The sequence below is a fragment of the Daktulosphaira vitifoliae genome, unplaced genomic scaffold (assembly GCF_025091365.1).
Source record: "Daktulosphaira vitifoliae isolate Bord-2020 unplaced genomic scaffold, ASM2509136v1 Scaffold_5, whole genome shotgun sequence".
Classification (NCBI taxonomy): domain Eukaryota; kingdom Metazoa; phylum Arthropoda; class Insecta; order Hemiptera; family Phylloxeridae; genus Daktulosphaira; species Daktulosphaira vitifoliae.
In genome coordinates, this window is record NW_026099576.1 from 25,566,986 (window position 1) to 25,579,611 (window position 12,626).

A 12,626-nucleotide genomic window follows, 5' to 3' on the forward strand; every position below is an offset into this window, starting at 1 on the left:
TAGAAAAATTTATGAGTAAACCAGTAATCAATATGGAAGATTATGATTGTCCGAGAATTGATACACATTTACATGATTATACCGATATATCAACGATTACATGTTCATGTCATAAACATAATGATGACTGTTGTACGAATAATCGCATAAAAGTGTTATGCATCTGGTTAAAAAGTAATTGTATAATTTAAATATATTTTATTATTGTAACAAGCATATAAATTTAAATTATAGTAAAAATTAATAGTTGTATAATTTTAAGTTTATTTCAATAAATATATTATTCTATATAGTTATTGCATACTAACATTTATTATTTACGATTAAAATATAAAATAATGTCGTTTATTCTCTAAATTGATTGAGAAGTAAAAACATTCTTTCCCATCCGACATAAACTATGTTTTAGAAATTATCGAATTAAATAAACGACATTATTTCACAGTATTATGATTATAATAACAGTACGTATTCTCCTTGATATAATCGCTTACTAATGTTTCATCATTGCGTAAATTAAATTTCTATGAAATTCATTGTTTTCACTCATCAACTGCGCGTGTACATTATAACTCGCACAATTTATACATTTTGATAGCATTGTGTACACAAATTAATCATTTTCAAAAATACATAGAGATACGTAAAATTAAATATACGTATCATAGGTATTGGGTATTTGATACTGCTTGTCATCTTTAAATTCTATCACTATTTTATTTACTTTTTCAGCGTATATAAAATGTTTGTATGAACGGAAAACATACATTCTTCGTAAAAATTATAGATCATGAAAAAATATACAATTTTAATAGTCATTATTGTTATCATAGTTATCATAGTCATCATAGTTATTGCCTCTTTCAGTACTCTTTTTTTTTAATCTCTTATTTTTTTTTCCACATTTTTATCACGGCGCATCATATACGTTTTATTGCAAATCCCAATATATTTTTAAAATTTTTCCACCCATTTCTTCTTTTATAAGACCATGACCTTTTTGTTGACAAGCGACATACCATATACGTTGTTAGGATCATAGTTTAACGTGTCGAATTTTTAAATGTTTTTTTAACATCATCATAAACATCTACCGTTTGTATTTCGTAAAATAGAATCGGTACCCGTGTATAACAACTTACACTTATTTCCATACATTTTTTTCATATAGTTGTAGTGAAAATCGTATATAATAGATTTGGAAATTTCTAATACTGAAAAGCCAACGTAAATTAGTCTATCATATACAATTTCAAATTTTTTTAGGTGGAGGCTGCCATATTACTATTAAAAATAGCTACACAATAGAAATTTGGTTTAGATTTTAAAACACTTATCCCGTATCTTTTCCCTATATTTTTCCATTTACTAACAATTTTATAAAGTACTTTATTCCGGGTTTTCCAGACATTTGTCATAAATGTTGTTAATCGTGAGTTTAAAAAAATCAATTTCGAAAGCCGACTTGGATGCCATACGTTTTTTCGTATTCAAATCTATATATGCCTTCATCCAAGCCGACTGTTCGAGTTTTAATACTTTATTTATTTTTTTTACGTTTAGTCCTAAACTAATAGTCTGTTTTAGAGATTCCGATAATGAATAAAATAATTTTTTTTAACATTTAAATTTAGAATTAATTTTTTTAATTTTGTATTCGGTGGTTTTATATTTTTGGGAAATAATGGCAAGTGTGAATGGAGCACGTGTAATCACCATACTCTAAATTGACGTTTAAAATAACCCCCCAATTATTATCATCATCAATTTCCATAACATCTAACGCATCGATTTCTGTTGTTTTAACCATTTGAAATTTCCAAGTGGATGGTATTGACTAAGCGCTGTGCCATAAAGATTGTTGACATCGATATATAATAAATATTTTGACGGTTTCGACGAGTCGCAATCGTTGAAATATTTATTATTAGCTTCACTTTAATGAGATACGCATTGAGAGACACCCCCACGATATCTGTTATTAATGACACTCATCATCTGGATGTCCGTCATTAATTCCAACTTTACCCTGGTAATTCGTTTCATATCATCAAAGCTTAATCCCAGGGTAGTAATATAATATCAAAGATCAAGCCCATAATTTACTAAACACATTTTTTTGAAATTTTCATAGATATAAGCTAAAAGAAATATATCGATTTTCAAATATAAATCTGAATAATTCCTCAATGTCAAACAATTAAATTTTTCCCATACTTTTTTTGCATGGGCGTAATCTTTATCTGATATATCACTCATATTTTCTAGGAGGTAATATACTTTTGTTCAGAATGTTCATATCAGTTACATACTCGTAAGAAAATACTACCTTATGACACATCATCAATTTTGTACATTCTCCTTGTTATGATAAATTGATCAGGTGTCAAAGTTTCGGCTAATTTTTCAAGAGAAAATGGTTTTTTTAATTGACATATATTTTTTATTCGTTTTTGCCACTACTTCAATACCCTCATCATCATCCTCAAAACCAAGTTCTGTAATAAGAAAGTGAGAATCACAATTCTGCATATTGTGCAAAATTACGGGAATAAAGACGGAACCGTACATTTTAGGTTAAAGTATCTATGCGCAGCGCCACGATATCTCCCCGTTAAGTGACAATGATCGAAAACTTTATCATGATATTGTAATTGACCTTCACAAATGTGACATACAGTTGCTAAGTAACGATCATGTTGTTGTTTTAAAGTTAAAGGTATCATTGATATGGGATTTGAGTGAATGTCGCTTATACGGTTAATATGGTTTCTAAGTCTCTCGATAAACACCATCAGACAATTTTCCCCGCGATATAGCTCCATGCGATCCAAATTTTCATTGTATGAACATTTAATAAAATAAGAAAAACTATGAGGTTCGTGAATATTAATTTTATTTGAAAAAGATTCCGCCGAATTTGGATCGCATGTAGCTTAACATCGACTCGAAATCTGAGTAAATAACAAATTCGACAAGGAATTGCTTATTATAATTTTGAAATTTGATGATGTTTTTGGGGGGTTTTGGTGCAATAGTTTTAACACGCATACAATTTTCGAGCTGGTGAGTCTTTAATTTTAACTCCGAGAAAAAAATTAAAAGGCAACCATCACACAAAAACTTGCGGAAGTTATGTTTTGAAATCTGAGTGGATACCAACTGCTCTAGATTAGAAATACAACAGAAATGCCCGAAGGGTTTATCATTTCTATCTATAAAAAATAAATTGACATGGTTGCTACGTTTATAACCGATTAAATGTAATGGACCCGCAATTTTTCCGTTTACATAAGTATAAACAATAATACTTAAATTATTTTTCTTTTCAAATTTGTTTATATCTGTTAGAGATATAGGTGTGTGAAATGTACTAGTATTTAACTCTGTATTATAATGTAGATAGGATTCGGTCTTAGTCTTATCCACAACACGTGATTGAACCGGACATAAACTAGCAACCACGGTCCAAAAAAAAAACAGTCTTCTACCTCACATTAAATATTTGTCAATCCATTCTTACGGAGTAATTTTTTTGGAATAACCGAATTACACCCTCCCCTCATAGGATCATATTTATAACTATTAATATCCAAAAAGCTATACCCCTAAACACCCATCCACTCCCACACGTTTCAACCTCTTCGGACTTTTTCTGCAGTAGTTATTTAATAGTAGTAATCCACTCGGTAATATTAATCGATGGTGTTAAAACGAAAGGAGCAATAGAAAGAGTATGTGTAATTGTGGATGTAGAAGTACATTAACACTATTATTAACATTCACTATTTTTTTATAAATTGTATCTAAATCTAATGAACTCTTTACCGCAATAGTTTTTTGAATTGATTTTTTCAACACATTTGCAATGTCCAACGCATATTGTTTAATGAATTTAGGGATAATAAACGGATCTATGTTTTCAATTCTATGTGCAACTATATTACCCGAAAAAACTGATTCTATAACTCTTGCACGCGATTTCCTCGCATATCACCTGAAAATAAAAACAAATTTTAGAACACGATTTTGAATTTATTATTGAGTTGATTTTATTACTTTTTGTGATCGATTGTTTAGTCTGCTGCGTGTGTGAAATACCTGTACCAGTCATTTCATTTTCTACACCTGATAATGAAAATGATATTATTAAATAATAATTTCTTTAAATTAATGAATTTTCACTTACATATATCATCAAATTCAATATCTCCTGAAAATCGCTCGATCCCTAAAACATAATTATGGCGTTATTATATAAACAAACGTTTTTAATTTTATAATTACAGTTTTTACTATCTCCTGGATATATATTTACTATCTCTACATCTATTGGGTTTGGATCAATTTTTTTAGCAGTTCCAATTACTTTAATAATAATAAAAGTATAATAATAAATGATTAATTTTTAATATTTAATATTGAACTTACAGAATTTGTCGTCACAGTCTTGCCGTCGGAAAAAGATTTACCTGTGTTCTTATATTTTTTTCTAGTTAATTCTATTACTGTTTCAATAATATAAATTATAATATTAATAATAAAAATATAATAACATTTAAAATATTTTATAGATGATTGATGTCTTTACCTATCATTTGTTATATTTTTTTTTATAAATTTAACCCTTTACCAGCCCACAGGAGGATTCAAAATGACAACTTTTTCAACTTAACTTTTGAAAGTGTTCCGGAAATACTGACACTTTTATATCTTAAATCAAAGCTAATGTAATATACTTTATTATGGAAAAAAAAAATTCGAACTTTATTTTGTCTTGATGATGTTGATGAACAAAGTGACTCTGAGAGATTGTACGTGCAAATGTTTTTTAATATCACGTTAACCCGTATTTTTACTTTTTATTAAATTCAATTTTCGGATTAACATCGTTAGTGTTTCCAGATATTTTTATTGATATATAGTTTAATTGTGATCAAAGTTTACTATATTGTCCTTTAATACACAATAATTTGAGTAATAAGATGATGGCATCATTTTGTCACGTTAATACTATTATTTCAACAACCGTTACTAGATTTGTGCTCTTTTTCCCCGTTTAATACAATCTTAAGATTTACATCGATTCTTTTGTTTAAATATTCACGAGTGTATGAAAATCTTGCGGGTAAATAAACTTGAAATAATAGTTCATCATCAAGTTTTACTTCAGCCACTGGTGTATGAAAGCAGCGCCCGATGGTATTCAAGCGCGTTAGTTAACATTCGTGGTTTTATTTTGTCCTAAGTCTTTAGCTATGTCAAGGATAAGGAATAAGGTGAGTTTACTGTATGTTTGTATGTAAAATGAATTTTACAAAATATAATTATAACAATTAAATGTATTATACAAGAAATATAAATTTTCATATACACCATCTTTAAATCTTAAATACAAAACTACTGGCTCGCAAGCGCCATAGAGCTTAGAGCGAAAGATGTGTTAAGATGGCAGCGACAATGCAGACATAGAGAGAAGACCGACAATAACTCAATGTTGCACAATGATAACATGAATAATAAGAACACAATTTCTCGACAGCATATTCGACCGATGTGTATCCAACAACTAGAGTCTCATTCGAGTATTTTGATTTGACCACATATATTCCCAGAACCTTATACTCTACTTTTATTTTAAGATCGGATACACACATTCAACGTTTATTTTGATTACCATTCAACCAATCTTTATTTATCATACTCATCTATGATATATAATATACAGAACATAATAAAATATTCCATGCTGTATTTTAATATGAATTATTGAGAAACTTACTTTTAACTGATAATAGTCTTCAAATTAAAATCTATGATGATTTTATACCACTTTAACGTTACTTTGCAGAAAGCAAATATCACCGATTATAAATTAAAAATTAATGAACTTTATTTAAAGGAATTATGGTTTTTATACTAGAATGAAAACGTATATATAACAACTATTGATGGAGGGAAGAAATAATATTTCAGAGTACACATAAATAAATTGGGATGATATCAAAAGAGATACCGATTGATACATTTATTTAAATTTTGATGGAGGCGCTATATTAAATTATTCACTTCACTGATAAACGATTATCTTTTATTTTGATAAAGAAGGCGCCCTCAAAACATACATCACAGAGGTCAAATTTTTTTTATGCAAAATAAAGTATATTACATAAGCATTAATTTAAAGTCTATATAAAAGTGTCAGAATTTCCTGAACACTTTCAAAATTTAGTTAAAAAAGTTAATTTTTTGTGAAAAAGTTGTCATTTTGAATCCCTCTCTGTGGGCAAGTAAAAGGGTCAGATTTATAAACAAAATTACAAAATTATAGGTAATTACCTCATGTATCTATAAAAAAAAATTATATTGGTTTGGTCATTTTTAAAAAAGATTGCGTCAGAACCAGTAGTCGCATTTCTGACAGTATACAAAGACGGATGTCGCGTGTATGGTGCTACATAGTTGGCGGCCCTGATTGACGAATACGATACAGCCAGAAATGACGAATCCAAGAATGTACGACGTTAGCAAAAACCAGCCCTTGTGTCGCTATAGAATTTACTTTTCAAAATATTGAAACTTTGTATATTAAAAAAAACAGCACGATATATACAAAAAGTAAAAATGAAAATAGTAATTAAAATTTACTAGAACGCACTAGATTAATAAGACTTTTGTAGGACGTACCTTGCGGACACTTGGGTATCGTATCAACACTTACTGAAGAAATATAGAAAAATGAAGTAAAATTTTGACTATAGTTGATTCTTCAGTAGAAAAGAAATTTTGATCACACCGCTGCCACCAAATTTTGTGACCGGGCAGGTACGGTAGACAAAATGAAGAGATAATGCATTTAAATATTAGTTGCTATTTATTATATTTAAATACATATTTACACTTATAAATGATTTTACTACTTTGAGTAATTACTTAATTAACAAAAGATTCCGTGAAAGTCATTCAGTGGACCCTATATGACTTTTGAACGAGACGCTGTCGTCCACTGGCGCGTCGCCTCAGACGGCGGTCATAAGCCCAATACTTTGAAAAGGGCTGAGCAAGCATAAAATTTTCTAGTAGGACTAGATGATTGCCTGGTTAATATTCTATACACAAGACAAAGGGGCTTCCGTTCCCACGATTAATATACAAGGTGGAACGGATCTAACTGACAACTCATATAACTTATGATCTACATAATATTTTATACTTTTTTTTTTAAATCAATTTTTACAATATAGAACTATATTTAAAATATGTTTTATGTTATTTTTCGTAATTATAAAAAATATTTTAAAAATTAATTTTTTTTATTAAAATATTTTTTAAGATTTTAAGATAGCCATTTTATAGATAAATTTTAAAGAAAAATATTGACATCAAAAACTCTTATTTTAATTCAGTAGTTACGTTCATACAGCATTTTGAAGTTTGTTAAATTTTAATTTTTTTTACAATTTGCCTATGGTATCAAATGTTAGTCCATATACAAAAATACAGAAGTAAACACTTATTACATTATTTACTGTTAACAGTACGCGATTTCTTTTCCATGAAAAGTATTAACGACATTATTAGACGAAAAATAGCGCTTTAATAGTTCCTATGAATTTGTAAACTAAGTAAATTAATTTAAAACATTTTAAACTTAAGTACTACGCACATTATTATTATTATCATTATAGTCATAAATTACTTCAGAATTAGTCAACCATTGAGAAAATGAAATAGAGAATTTTTTATTTTAATAATTTCTACAATAAAATATTAATTTTTTTTATTTAAAGGTGTTTTGAAATCATTAGTATTTTCTTGTTATTTAATTTACATAATTCTAATCTGAAACTTGTGGAAATGGAGTACTTGGACTTTCCTTATGATCTCTCACTCCTAAACAATGTAATTTATCATCATAAAAAAAACCTAATTTGATGATCATATCTGAAATGCGTTTTATAGCTGTATCAAGCTGAGGAAAAATTCTCTCAACTTTATATTCTAATGTTACTCCCTGTTTAAATGCTCGATGATTTACAGTTAGTGTATTTTTCATTCCATTTTCGTTAATCATCGGTTTCATATAATGATCCAAAAATTTTTTTATCTTATTATATTCAGCACATAGATTTAGCATGTTATTATCAGATTCTAGATAAATCATTGGAGATATTATAATGATGCGATCGATTACATCGTAAATATCGTTCTTTAAATCAAGATTATCCAACCATCGACATAAATGAAGTAAAGAATTTTTCATTTTAGTAAGTTCGTTAATAAAAAGATTAAGTCTGGAATTTAAAGGTGTTTTACAAAGTTCAGATTTCAAATTTTTACATAATAAATATAATTCCATTACATAGAATAAATAGAACTTTAATTCCTTTCCATAGTAGCAGCTTAATAATAAATGATACTGCATTATCTTTTCTACGAAGTTTTCATTAGTAACATATTCACTAGTATTTAATGTTGTAGGAAACAATATTGAACTGTCAATTATATTCGATACATTAGTTATTTTGTTAAAAAACACGAACTGTGGGTTAGTACAACTTAAAAGCGATTTCAAATTTTCAATACCATCTTTCCAATAAGGATTTGTAAGCATATAATTTACATCGTTGACATATTCATTTCCTTTTGATGATTGAAAAGTGATATTACTCAGTAAGAAAAAAATCAAATATTTTTGAAACATAATTAATACAAAAGACCTTTTACAAAAGTAAGTTATAAGATAATGACTAATTTTTAATTCAAAAGTTGAACATTAAATATAAATTATTCGATAAATTTAATAAGTTTATACAGCTGTTGACAATAAACTCTAAATGTATAAATTTTAAAAGTCATACCTACAATTATTTGTTTAAATCTAATATAATATTGATAAATTTATTTATCACCTGTACAAATTTTGTCAAAATCGAGCGTACGTGAATTGTAAGACATTATTTTAGTATTTTCTTTGGTTTTCTGATACTGTAACGTTGAATATTAGTTTTAATAAAAAATAAAGAAAAATTTTTTTAGACAATAATATCTTATAAATTTGTAAACAATGTTAGTATCCAAAAAGTCATTAATAATAATATGTGATTATTTCAAAAACCGATATAATTCAAACTTCGAGCTTAAATCCGCACGTGTTAACCATATTAGATTGCCCTCAAATTGTGCAAATATCATTTTAATACTAATAGGAACATAAAAGTGCAGGCACTCAAAAAATGTCCAAAAATTCGTAAAATAGGGGCACCCAGTGGCGCTAGAACCGAGAGACAGGGGGCGCAGTTGCCCCCCAGGAAACTCAAAAAAGTAAAGTTATTATTTCCTCCCCCCAATGGAATCAAAAAAAAAATTATTATTAAATTTCTGTATTTATATTGTCAATAATTATTAATAATATAATAAAAAATAATATATATTATCAAATGTAAAGTTTATAAACTAACATATTTTTTATATGATCACTAAAAATCATCAAAAAAGTTTTAATCGCTTTTTTAGCTTTAGCAAAGAAACTTATTCTTAGTCATTTAATTTTTGCACCTCGTTTAAAAATTGATTCCGGCGCAGATAGTGGCACCTTAATGTTTTATTTTCAATAATATAGTTTTAAGAAACAAATTAATGTATTGTATGATATTATTGATTTTTACGACTAGAAAAAAATAAGGTTGGGTACAATATTTGGAGCGGAACGGGGAAGATTTTTAGGTGACGTAAGTGTTTTGTACATTTTTCATAAGAAGAAGAAATTACATTATAGAGTATTCCCTATTCTAAATTTTGTTAACTGCTTTTTTATTTTTAGTTAAATATTATTTTCTAATTATTAACTTAAAGGATGGTAATTTATAAACTACACCAACGGACAAAATAGAAACCATATTTGTCGATAAAGTCATAATTGACATTAAAAGTTGCATATCTGCGAATAGTGACGTTGTAAAAAAGCATTGCACTGTCTATATTTGTATTCCCTCATATATTATAAATATAAATTAAATCAAAATTCAAAACTTTAAAGTTTTATATCTAATAAACGGATGTGGTTATATTAAAAATTCAAATGCCATTCATTATTAAAATAAAATCTCAAACATTTTATTAAATTCAAAATAAGTTCTCATTTGAAAAAGCTGTCATCATAACAATACTTAATGGATGAACTTAAAAAGTATTACATATATAATAATTCGAGAATAATATGTAACTAAAAGTAAAAAAAAAAATGTCAAAATTATTTTTATTTTGCGAGTATTTGAATGGGTCATGATTTAATAAAATTACTCTATATAGATTTATTCAGATTACTGTATATTTAATCTAAAATATCATTCAGATGCACGTTTCATTAAGTGTATAGGTGAAATACAAGTTCACTATTTTTTATTTAGTTATCATATCTAGATAAATTTATCTAAATACCGCTCAACATTGATTCTTATGTATAAGAATAACACACATAAAGTGATTACATAAATTTTCATAATTTGAAGCACATCTGTATCTTCTGAACGTTTTTATTGTTATGCAAAAATAGTCTTATAAATATTTTCAATGAAATATTGGTAAAGAAGTTAAAAAAAAATTCAAAGTGTATACATCAAATTGTATACACTTTATTTTTATACATATTGAAACCACTTAATAAGGTAAGATTGAAATTAAAAACCCTTTTTGTTGGAGTACTACTCTAATTGTTGTATTTAAATATGAAACAATCTTTTTGTTCTAACTTATAGTTATAACAGTTCAATAATAACGCAAAAATGTAATTAATAAAGATATAATCAAACAAAGTAAAACATATAAAATAATGATACACTTAAAACAGGATAAATAAATAATATACAAAATGAAAACTTTATGTCACAAACGTACCACGCGGAAAGAGATTACCTTCGGTACTCCCGAGGTCTTCTCTTTCTCCTCTTCAATTCATTCCATTTCGTCTTATATACTAAAATATTTTGTTTTTCTTTTTATAAAATTCATATAGTAATCATTTTCAAAAATGTTTATAAATATTTACTTCCTGATCTAGTAACAATAATTCGGGGAATTACAATTAATCCAAACATTACAAAAGTGTTCTACTTCTAGGTTTACAAATAATAGACTACATTATTTTTATAATAATAGATCAAGAAATTCATAATGCAATCATTTTCAAAAATGTTTATAAATATTTACTTCTTGGTCTAGTAACAATAATTCGGGGAATTACAATTAATCTAAACATTACAAAAATGTTCTACTTCTAGGTTTAAAAATAATAGACTATATTATATTTTGGTAATAATAGATCAAGAAATTCATGATTAAACCTAACATTACAAAAATGCTTTGTTTTCAGTTTTACAAAATTACTTATATTACATAATGAACATAATAATATTTCTGACCGTATGGTCAATAGGGTTGAGGAAATACTCTAAACTGCGAAAACACGAAAGACAATTTATTAGTTAATACCAAAAAATGACGAAAAATGTCAAGGTTGATTCCAACAAGCGAAATGCTTAGAAGAGTTGAAGTCTCTCCTTGTTACCCTCAGTCGCCTCTTAAGATAGCTAGGACGCACTAATGACCTGCATAACCTCCCCTCATGGTCTTTTATTACTTTTTTAATTAAAATATCTTATTTAAATCTGTGTACAACAATATTAAAACATTTCAAATACACGTTTTTAATAAGTAGTTGTTCATAATATTCGGAGAGCTAATAAAAAATATCGTTTTAGCTACTGGTTTTATAGATTATTTTTTGGGTGAAGGGGTAAATACATTTACCTATCTACGTAATCGTTAAAAGATTGTTAAATAATGGGTATTTTCTGAAAAAACTGTATTAAGTATAATAATTGTACGATATATTAAGAAATTTTTTATATTTAACAATTTTATATGGTTATACTTCGAGGAAAAATAAAAAACAAACGCCTATGAAGCTCAAAAACATTTTTATTATAATAAAATTATCAGGATAAGTACTAAAGGTATACAATTATACAGCGTGATTGATATTATCCTTTGTACAATAATTTTCAAAAAAATAAATTGTACTGTCCTCTCTCTCTCACCCCTTTAAAGTAGTATCTGTTAAGGTTTTAATCACATACAAAATCATTGCTGCAAAACACGTTTATGTGTTAAGTACGGCAAAAGACAAGTCTGTAAATTGTCCTAAGTCTAAAATGTATTAACTGTGTTAAAAATCACAAAAAAATTATTAAATCGTTAAGAATAATTACCTGGAACGCCAATGGGTTAGTCAACGAAAAAATAGAAAACATTAACATGTCACAATTTGTTTAAGACTTCAAAATATGCACTGACGTATATCACAGTTTCTTTTTAAATAAAATCAAGTCTGTTAATCCAAACAGTATGGGCTGTTGAACTACACGAATTAATTAAAGATATTCAACTCTAAATTTTTCTTTTTAGTATACTAATTATCTATTAATTCATTATAAAACAAACATTGAAGTTTAAAATACAAATTTTTTATGCTAACCCTGGCCCTAGTTATAGTGAGTATATATTGTAAATTTTTTCTTCCCTCAGAGGAAAATTTATCGAAGGCAGTAAATAGAAAAATAAAAATC

The 12,626-nt window shown here is 27.1% G+C and overlaps 1 protein-coding gene and 1 long non-coding RNA gene across 4 annotated transcripts in view; one reads left to right on the plus strand and one right to left on the minus strand.

Annotated features, from left to right (window-relative positions):
* The window catches only part of LOC126907722 (uncharacterized), a 56,814-nt gene that overhangs the window by 22,620 nt on the left and 21,568 nt on the right, over positions 1 to 12,626 (plus strand). The gene's annotated exons all lie outside the window — the stretch shown is intronic.
* LOC126907723 (uncharacterized) lies at positions 304 to 5,957 on the minus strand. Of its 3 annotated transcripts, none has more exons than XR_007704601.1 (8): positions 5,783 to 5,957; positions 4,432 to 5,708; positions 4,288 to 4,368; positions 4,190 to 4,231; positions 4,060 to 4,128; positions 3,829 to 3,997; positions 2,330 to 2,498; positions 304 to 1,214 (listed from the first exon to the last, which is right to left on the minus strand). It is a non-coding gene; the product is annotated as an uncharacterized LOC126907723 (long non-coding RNA). The 3 variants fall into 3 exon arrangements; XR_007704600.1 differs by having other exon boundaries at positions 4,432 to 4,508; positions 4,592 to 5,938; XR_007704599.1 differs by having other exon boundaries at positions 4,432 to 5,937.